Below are 9,834 nucleotides of genomic sequence, written 5' to 3'. Positions count from 1 at the left end.
AAATAATAGATAGGAATATTGGTGCAATAATGTAATAATGTATTAACCTTTTATGTAATGCATGTATGGAATTTACTAAATTTCAAACACTTTTCATTTTCATAGTTTTTTCAAATTCTCAAATACGCAAAAAGAATTTTAATAAACCTTTGTAAGAGATGAGTTCTCGTTCGAAACCCTGATACTTCGAGAGAGATTGTCCGTTTTGTACACAAAGTGCATCCAGTTTTTGTCGTAGCCCTCTCAACTTTTTAACACATGCTATGTTGGTGAAATGATGATAGCATGCCAACTTTCAATATTTTCAGAGTTCATTTGTAGTGCTTTTCAATTTCAGAGTCAACTAGCTCAAACCAAAATAAGTAAATGCACGAAGAATACCAAATGAAGTCAGAAATTATTGAAATTTTGTGATGTGCCTTTGAATGGTGCATTTTGAACACACAAAAAGTATGGAGTTCAAATAAGTTCAAAAAAATGAAATCCCTTTGTAAGAGATGAGTTCTCGTTCGAAACGCTCATACTTCGAGAGAGATTGTCCGTTTTGTACACGAAGTGCATCCAGTTTTTGTCGTAGCCCTCTCAACTTTTTAACACATGCTATGTGGGTGAAATGATGATAGCATGCCAACTTTCAACATTTTCAGAGTTCATTTGTAGTGCTTTTCAATTTCAGGGTCAACTAGCTCAAAAAAAATAAGTAAATGCAGGAAGAATACCAAATGAAGTCAGAAATTGTTGAAATTTTGTGATGTGCCTTTGAATGGTGCATTTTGAACACACAAAAAGTACGGAGTTCAAATAAGTTCAAAAAAATGAAATCCCTTTGTAAGAGATGAGTTCTCGTTCGGAACGCTGATACTTCGAGAGAGATTGTCCGTTTTGTACACAAAGTGCATCCAGTTTTTGTCGTAGCCCTCTCAACTTTTTAACACATGCTATGTGGGTGAAATGATTATAGAATGCCAACTTTCAAAATTTTCAGAGTTCATTTGTAGTGCTTTTCAATTTCAGGGTCAACTAGCTCAAAATAATATAAGTAAATGCACGAAGAATACCAAATGAAGTCAGAAATTGTTGAAATTTTGTGATGTGCCTTTGAATGGTGCATTTTGAACACACAAAAACTATGGAGTTCAAATAAGTTTAAAAAATGAAATCCCTTTGTAAGAGATGAGTTCTCGTTCGAAACGCTGATACTTTGAGAGAGATTGTCCGTTTTGTACACGAAGTGCATCCAGTTTTTGTCGTAGCCCTCTCAACTTTTTAACACATGCTATGTGGGTGAAATGATGATAGCATGCCAACTTTCAACATTTTCAGAGTTCATTTGTAGTGCTTTTCAATTTCAGGGTCAACTAGCTCAAAAAAATAAGTAAATGCACGAAGAATACCAAATGAAGTCAGAAATTGTTGAAATTTTGTGATGTGCCTTTAAATACATAAAGTTCTCTCATAAAACAACATACAACTATGTAAAACATTTAAATAAAACAAAAAATGCGATCAAAATCGCAACTAAGGTAACAATTGACCCAACAGCATAATGATACCAAGCCTCTTTATCAATGGCATATTTCCAAATATTCCTAATCTTCAAGCGCATTTCATCCATCTTCAACCGCATCGCGTCGATCTTCATCTTGCGATCATCGATGACATCGGCGACATGCAACTCCAGTTCCATATTCTTATCATCAATTATTTTCAATTTTTTCTTCAAGTATTTGTTTTCTTTTTCAACCAAATTTAACTTCTCGACAAGAATTTCTATGTGGGTTGGAATTTCCGGTTCACATACCTCCTAGATTAAGAAAACATATGTCACGTTGGTCATCATAATTGTCATAAACACTAAATAAAACAAATAGTTATAAAAGATAATATATACCACATCCGAATCATAGACAGGACGAGGGCCGACGGAGGCGGATACCAAAACCATCGCACTATATAATAACAAAAAATAATGAAAGTGAGTAATTTATACAAGTATGTATCTAAATCATACAAGTAAGATTTTTTTCTTTTAAAAAGAAGATAAGAACAAGAGGCTCACCACGGTGGTGCTCGCGACGAGATCGGCGCGGGGCGATCGACAATGGTGAGGACGGGCACGGGACGACACCCTACGCATGTGCAGACTCTAAGGAGTTAATTTGAGCATTTGAAATGAGCTACACTAGCAGTGACAAATGAAAGAATGAAGTAGCAAACCTTTTAAAACACTTGTGCAGTTGGTGCACGGCCAAACCTAGACAAATATTAAGGAAAATGGAGCTTGGAGGTCGAGCTTGGAGAGGAGAAAGCTTAAGTAGAGTGGCTCGGGCATTTCATCGAACACGTCATGTGCATGAACTAGAGTGGCAAGAGCATGGCATGGTCACACTTCAACAACCAAAAAACAGGGGAGAGGGTGGGCAGGGGCGAGGGTTTATATAGGCAACACTTTAGTCCCGGATTTTGGCAAAAACCGGGACTAATAGCCTAACCTTTAGTCCCGGTTCTTGCCACAAACCGGGACTAAAGGGTGTCTTTAGTCCCGGCTCGAGCCTCGACCCGGGACTAAAGGCCCCTGCTTCCCGCCTTTTGGTCTGCCGAAAAAGGGCCTTTAGTCCCGGGTCGTGGCTCGACCCGGGACTAAAGGGGGTCTTTAGTCCCGGATCGAGCCCCGAACCGGGACTAAAGATCCACCTATATTAGCGGGAGTTAGAAAATTTCCATCCCAAATCGCATTTCCTTCTCTCCTTCTTCCTCGTTCTCCTGCCCGGCGCGGCACAGCGACGAACTCGACGACGTCATCAGGCTGCCCGCCGTCCTGCTCGCCGCCGCCGTCCTCCTCGCCGCGCGCCGTCGACACCTCCGACCGGTAAGCCCCCCGCCCCCTCCTCCCCAACACTCCGGCCAATAGAAGAAAAGAAGAAAAAGGAGAAGAAAAGAAGAAAAAGGAGAAGAAAGGAAGAAAAACGAGAAGAAAAGAAGAAAAACGAGAAGAAAGGAAGAAAAAGGAGAAGAAAGGAAGAAAAAGGAGAAGAAAGGAAGAAAAAGGAGAAGAAAGGAAGAAAAAGGAGAAGAAAAGAAGAAAAAGGAGAAGAAAGGAAGAAAAAGGAGAAGAAAGGAAGAAAAAGGAGAAGAAAGGAAGAAAAAGGGAAGGAGAAGAAAAGAAGAAAAAGGAGAAGAAAAGAAGAACAAGGGAAGAAAGGAAGAACAAGGAGAAGAAAGGAAGAAAAAGGAGAAGAAAGGAAGAAAAAGGGAAGAAAATAAGAAAAAAATTTGTCATTTAATTCCTATTGTTATTAGGTTTGTGCTAGATTATTAGGGTTAGTAATATGTAGAATTAGGAAAAAGGAAAATAAGAAAGAGGAGGAGAAGAAAAGAAGAAAAAGGAGAATAAGAAGAGGAGGAGACGAGAAGAAGAGGAAAAATAGAAGAAGAGGAGAAGTAGAAGAAGAGAAAAAAATTAGAAGAGGAGGATAGGAGAAGTAGAAGAAGAGAAGAGGAGAAGTAGTAGAAGAAGAGGAGTAGTAGAAGTAAAAGAAGAAGTAGAAGAAGAGGAGAAATAGAAGAAGAGGAAAAATTAGTTTAGGGTTACAAGAAGAAGAAATATATTTTTTGTCATTTAATTTTGCTATTGTATAGTGTATATGCTTAAGTGTTAATAGTGTTTCTTAGATTATTGCTTAATTTTGTTATTGTATATGCTTAAGTGTTAATAGTTTAATTTTGCTATTGTATATGCCTAAGTCTTAATAGTTTATTTTTAGCAAGAAAATTAATAGAACTAGTTTAATTTTGCTATTGTATATGCTTAAGTGTCCGGGACTGGGCTCCGCCCGGCTCGTATTTTAGAGTTTAGGTTCTAGCCAAGACCCGGGACTAAAGGTCCTCCTATATAAAACGACACTTCGAAGTTTCCAACCCCTCTTATATAGTTTGTTAGTTTATTAGTTAATCAAATGTCCGTTTTTTGCAGAACTATGGATCCACATATCAGGAACCTCGAAGAGGAAGAACTTCTCGAAGATATAATCAAAGATGGCCCCGACGTTGAACCAGCTGAATCTCCGTCGTCATATCTAAACCCCTCCGGATATGGAATGGAGGTCGAGCGACACGAAGATGAAGCTGATGGGGCAGGAGATAGGTCCAATGACGGAGAAGGTGATAGCTCCACTGATGGAGAAGCCGGTGGAGAAGCCGGTGAAGAAATAATAAAGTCCGGCGAGGTATACATATGAAGTTCGACAATCACTAGTAATATGTGAAAATATTGGAGATAGCTCTATATTGTATACATATACATTCATTTGACGAATGTTTCTCCCTCTTAGGCCTCCACATCGAGCAAAGCTACGAAACGAGGCCCGACTAGAAAGTTGGATGCACGGACGCATTACACCTTTGAGGTGATATTGCCTACGGGCGAACCCAAGATTCCTAAGAATGCTGCTGACACATTCAAGAAGCAATGCGGAGTTCTCGTTAGGGATCACGTCCCGATCAACATTCGGGAGTGGAACAAGCGCAAAGGGGCAGCCGATAGTGACTATGTCGCCGAGAGGTACAAAGATAATCTTTGGAATGATCTCATGTCACATTTCAACCTGCGAGAATGTGAGAATGAAGACGCCGCAGACAAACTAAGGGCCAAAGTCAAGCAGTGGACTCTAAAGAAGATGGTCGAACTGTTCCGTAGCTGGAAGAAGAAGCTATGGAAAAACTATATGAAGACAAAGAAAGTGCCAGTATTCGAGGGGTATCTAGCCAAGCAGGTGAATCACTGGAAGGCATTTCAAGAGTACAAGGAGTCAGAAGATGCCCAGGCATTATCAGAAAAGAACAAGATAAATGCCGACAAGAAGAAATATCACCACAAGCTGGGTCCAGGGGGCTATGAGACTGTCATTCCAAAGTGGGATAAGAAAGAGCAAGATCTGCTAGATCTGCTAGTACCTGAACCACTCTGTGATGAGTGGGAATTGAGAGCAAGAAATTGGTTCCTTGCGCAAGGTGGTTCGTACGACGAAGAAACAGGGGACCTCATCTGCAGTGACGGTCTTAGGATACCCAGGGAGAATTGGAAAAGGATAGTGAAAGAAATTAAGGAGGGAACAAGAAATTTCACTGCAGATAGAGATAAAGATTTGCTCACACTAGTCCTCGGCAATGATGAACATGGAGGACGAACACGAGGCTTCGGTCCTTCTTACCCGTGGTGGCTTGGGTTTGCCAAAGACCAAGACACTTACAGAAGCCGAGAGAGAGCAAAGAAGTGGGAGCAGGATGAGTAGAATGACAAGTTCAACCAGTTGCTTGCCAGGATTAACGAGCAACAGAAGCAGATTGATGAGCTTAGAGGAGTACCGCGCCAGGAAGATCCTGCACTTGATATTACCGGCGCCCCATCTAAGCGGAAAAGCAGCATGGCTGAATGTGAGGCCCCGCCCAACGATGCACGAAGAATGATAGAGGGCAGTCCCGGCTATCCCGTGGATGGAATCAAGGAGTCAACATCATGTGAACTCCATCAGAAATTCAAGAACATATCCATGAAGGTGGTCGTCGGACCAGCTTTACCTTCTGGCCCTGATGCACGTTGGCATGGCCGTGAGATTCCAGTTGGCTTTGCTAAAGTCGGGGTGGATGAAATCATGACGGGGTTTCATGATATGGAGCTCGACATAGCTGGACCCGAAGATGAGAGGACACTCGGAGAACTACTGGGTGGAGTCATCCTATGGGACAAGAACTACATCAAGCTTCCAGGCTCGGCCCCAAGGACAACACCGCCTCCGAGTCGTCGCAGGTCACCTACACCTCCATTACCTCCAAGCCCTCCACATGACGTTGGCCAGCACAACACGAGTCCATCTCGATCACCGCCGCCGGACTTGGGTCGTCCATCTCCGCCGCCGCCCGCTCCGGATACTAAGCGGGAGCGTGCCACCAAGAACGCTCCACCGATGATTTCTAAGCGACGGAGCCCCCCCAAAGCGCAAACGGTCGCCCCTCCCGAAGGTACCTCATGCTAATCTTCCTATCAAACCTTATGATCGTACCCCCGAGGAAAACGCCAGGATAGCAAAGGAACATCATGATGCGCAGATGAAAAAGAAGGAACCCGAGCCCCGCCCGGAATACACTGAGAAGCAAATAGCATTTGCAAAATACTTCACGATCCTTCCATCACAGTATGACTTACACCATAAGCCTAATGACTATACACGCACATTGCAGAAGGAAGTGAAAAAGAGCAGATCACGTGCAAGTGCAAGTGGGAGCAAATCAAGTTCAACTACAAGCAAGAAAAAATGAGACGTTCCTCACCTTGGACAACAGGCCAAACAGTCGATCCCACCCCTCAAGGTGTTAACCGAGAATGTTCCCCCTCTGGTGCAGAGGAAAGATTTTGAATTAGCAAAGAAGTGGGCGACTGAATGGGGTGTCTCGGTTGAAGATGTTCTGGCTTCCCAAGACGACAGGTTACCCAAGGCTGTGGTAGCCCCTAAGCCACAGTTTGTCATGGGAGAGCCTTTGGTCAGCAAAGACGATCTCCCAACAAATATGCGTTACTTGCATACATGGTACTTAAGTGAATCAAAGAATGGGAGAACGATGATCGTGGTGAGTGTCCCACGGGAGTACTACGGCCGCCCCGAACAAATCCATATCGACTTTGATGAACTCTTCCAGATGTACAATGGCGACGCCCTCGACAAATCGCTTATGAGTTGCTATTGTCTGTAAGTTTTTCAATTCGTTGTCTACATATAACTTGTTTAGTTATTTCAATTCATTGTCTATATATAACTTGTACTCTATTATGCAGAATGAAGATTCTGGATTGTAAAAGTAAGAACATCCTAAATATTGGGTTTATTGACCCAGATAAAATACATATAGCGACGCTAACTGATAAACCCAAGGAGACGGAGGAAAACCTTCTAAGGTTTCTAACAGATCAAAATTCCTGTGACCACATACTGTTTCCATACAACTTCAGGTGAGGGTCTTTACTCTGTTGTGTCCATTCACTTATAAGTGTAATTGATAAGTTACTGACACATATATATATATACATGTGCAGCTTCCATTGGATTCTGTTGGACATTCAAATTGATAAGGGAAGAGTTGATGCCTTCGACCCATTATCGAGACCCTTGGAACAGTTCCAAAGCCTGCAGGACATGCTCCAAGGGTAATTTCAATCATTCTTGCGCTCTATCGGTCTCTTTCGATGATTTTCTGATATATCAATTAATGAAAAACTTAGCAAATCATTATCCTTGTCGGGCAGGGTTTGGAAGCGGTTCAAGTGCGTGACTCCCGGTAACTTTCCTGAGAAGCTGAACTTTAGAGCGGCTCAGGTAAGTAGTAGTATGATATACTTCTATTTTCAATACATTTGTGATGCTAGATTATTATTTTGATTATATATATTCTATTCTCGTAAAGTGCGACCAGCAGCCACGGGGGACGCATCTATGCGGATACTATGTTTGCGAGACCATTCGCAAGTTTACCTCTGAGCACAAGGATCACAAATTCGACGTAAGCAATGAACATTCACACCTCTATTTTTACCCGTCATTCTTTGTTATCATGATTGATATTCATATTCATCTCCTCTTCTTATATAGTACACGGCCATGAGGACGAAGGTCCTACCAAAGCAACGCGCGATTGCTGTTGCAGAGGAGCTTGCGACCTTTCTGAGGACAGAAGCTATAGATGACAAAGGACGATTTAGTGTAGCTAGGGGCCATTACTGATGTTCGTCCATGTAATCAAATAGACGGGCTCTAGTCCCGATAATTCAGATCTGCATATAATTGTATATATATGCTCGCTTGTAAGATAAGTTAATCTTATATATATATCCATAATTATTTATATTTAAATTATATGAAAACAAATTCCCGAACACCAAACGAGGCATCACGTTAATCTCCCGAACACCTTAACCCTAAAACCCTAAAATCCAAAAATAATTTCATTCAAAAAAAAATCAAAAATAAGCAAAATCTGAAACTCTTTAGTCCCAGTCCGTGTAACGAGCCGGGACTAAAGGGCCTGCCCCTGGGGCGCTACGAGGCGCCCACGTGGAGCACCTTTAGTCCCGGCTTGTAACAAGGCCGGGACTAAAGGTTAGGCCTTTAGTCCCGCCCCTTTAGTCCCGGTTGGTGAACCGGGACTAAAGCCCCTTACGGGCCGGGGCTAAAGGCCCCGTCCCCACTAGTGACACAAGGTCAAATGAGAATTAGAAGCCCGCTGAGGGCTGAGTTCTATGCTCCATACTTGATTAACTTCAAATCAAGATCAAAAAGACTCCAAATTGAAGCATGGAGAGAAATAAAGAAGGTTCGCAAGCTACAAGCTGGAGACCGTTGGATCTCTGTGATTCATCATGGAGCCATAGGTGTTATTCTGTTTTATGACATTATATCTAAGAGGGAGGACTAGGTCTTATGAGAGACAAGTTATTCTAGTTTATATTATTACTTGACATGATCGATTAATTAGGATGCATGATGCATATGATGACTATATATATATTATGATGTTTCTCTGTTTTATTTTATGTGTATCACATGATAACTTGGTATATGATTAAGTTGATGATGAGTTGTTAGATGATCGATTAGAATACTATTGCCATTCGACGAAAATGATATGAAATGATATAGTGTAAAAAAGATGCATATATGTGCATGTAACTCGTGTCTACATTTTGTAAATATGTTCGACAAAGCACGACGGATGACCAAGCACGGAGATATATAAGAGAGGACACTTTTCTCTATTAGCTAGCTAATAAGAACCTAAATTAACCCCTAAACCATCCCCTTTAGAAAAAACCTCAGCTCCAGCCAGGTGCTGACGCGTGGATGCCTTTTGGTCCCGGTTGGTGTCATCAACCGGGACTAAAGGCCCCCCTGCCTGGCCTGGCCACAACGGCCACGTGGAGGCCCACCTGTCCCGGTTCGTGTAAGAATCGGGACTAAAGGCAAAGGGCATTAGTAACGACCTTTTTGTCCCGGTTCCAAAACCGGGACAGAAGGCCCTTATGAACCGGGACAAAAGGCCATTTTTCTACTAGTGAGTTCATGTATTCACGAAGTGCTAATGCTTTGTTCCGGTTCTCTATTAAAAGGAGAACCTTAATATCCCTTAGTTTCCATTAGGACCCCGCTGCCACGGGAGGGATGGACAATAGATGTCATGCAAGTTCTTTTTCTTAAGCACGTATGACTATATACGGAATGCATGCCTACATTACATTGACGAACTGGAGCTAGTTACATATCTCTCCATGTTATAAGTGTTGCATGATGAATGTCATCCGGCATAATTATTCATCACCGATCCAATGCCTATGAGTTTTTCCTATTGGTCCTTGCTACGTTACTTTGCCGCTACTGTTGTCACTGCTGCTATTGTTACCATTACTGTTGTCACTACTACTGCTGTTACCGTTGCTACTGTTGCTATCACGCTACTTTACTACTGAAACTTTGCTGCAGATACAAAGTCTTTCAGGTGTGGTTGAATTGACAACTCAACTGCTAATACTCGAGAATATTCTTTGGCTTCCTAAGCCAACCGTGACTAAAGATTTGGGCCTTTAGTCCCGGTTCAAGAACCGGGGCTAATGGGCCTCTGGAACCGGAACAAATGGGCATTTTTCTACTAGTGCATGGTCGGTTTGCACCTCCATGGCCAACCACCACAACAAGACGGAGGAGGAACAAGGCACCCGCGACCCCGCCATAGTCTTCCCGGACACCGCCACCACCACGCCGCCGTCCTGGCCATCCCCACTAGTAGAAAAAC

Source organism: Hordeum vulgare, chromosome 2H, assembly GCF_904849725.1.
Source record: "Hordeum vulgare subsp. vulgare chromosome 2H, MorexV3_pseudomolecules_assembly, whole genome shotgun sequence".
In the NCBI taxonomy this organism is placed as follows: domain Eukaryota; kingdom Viridiplantae; phylum Streptophyta; class Magnoliopsida; order Poales; family Poaceae; genus Hordeum; species Hordeum vulgare.
This window is presented reverse-complemented; position numbering follows the sequence as displayed.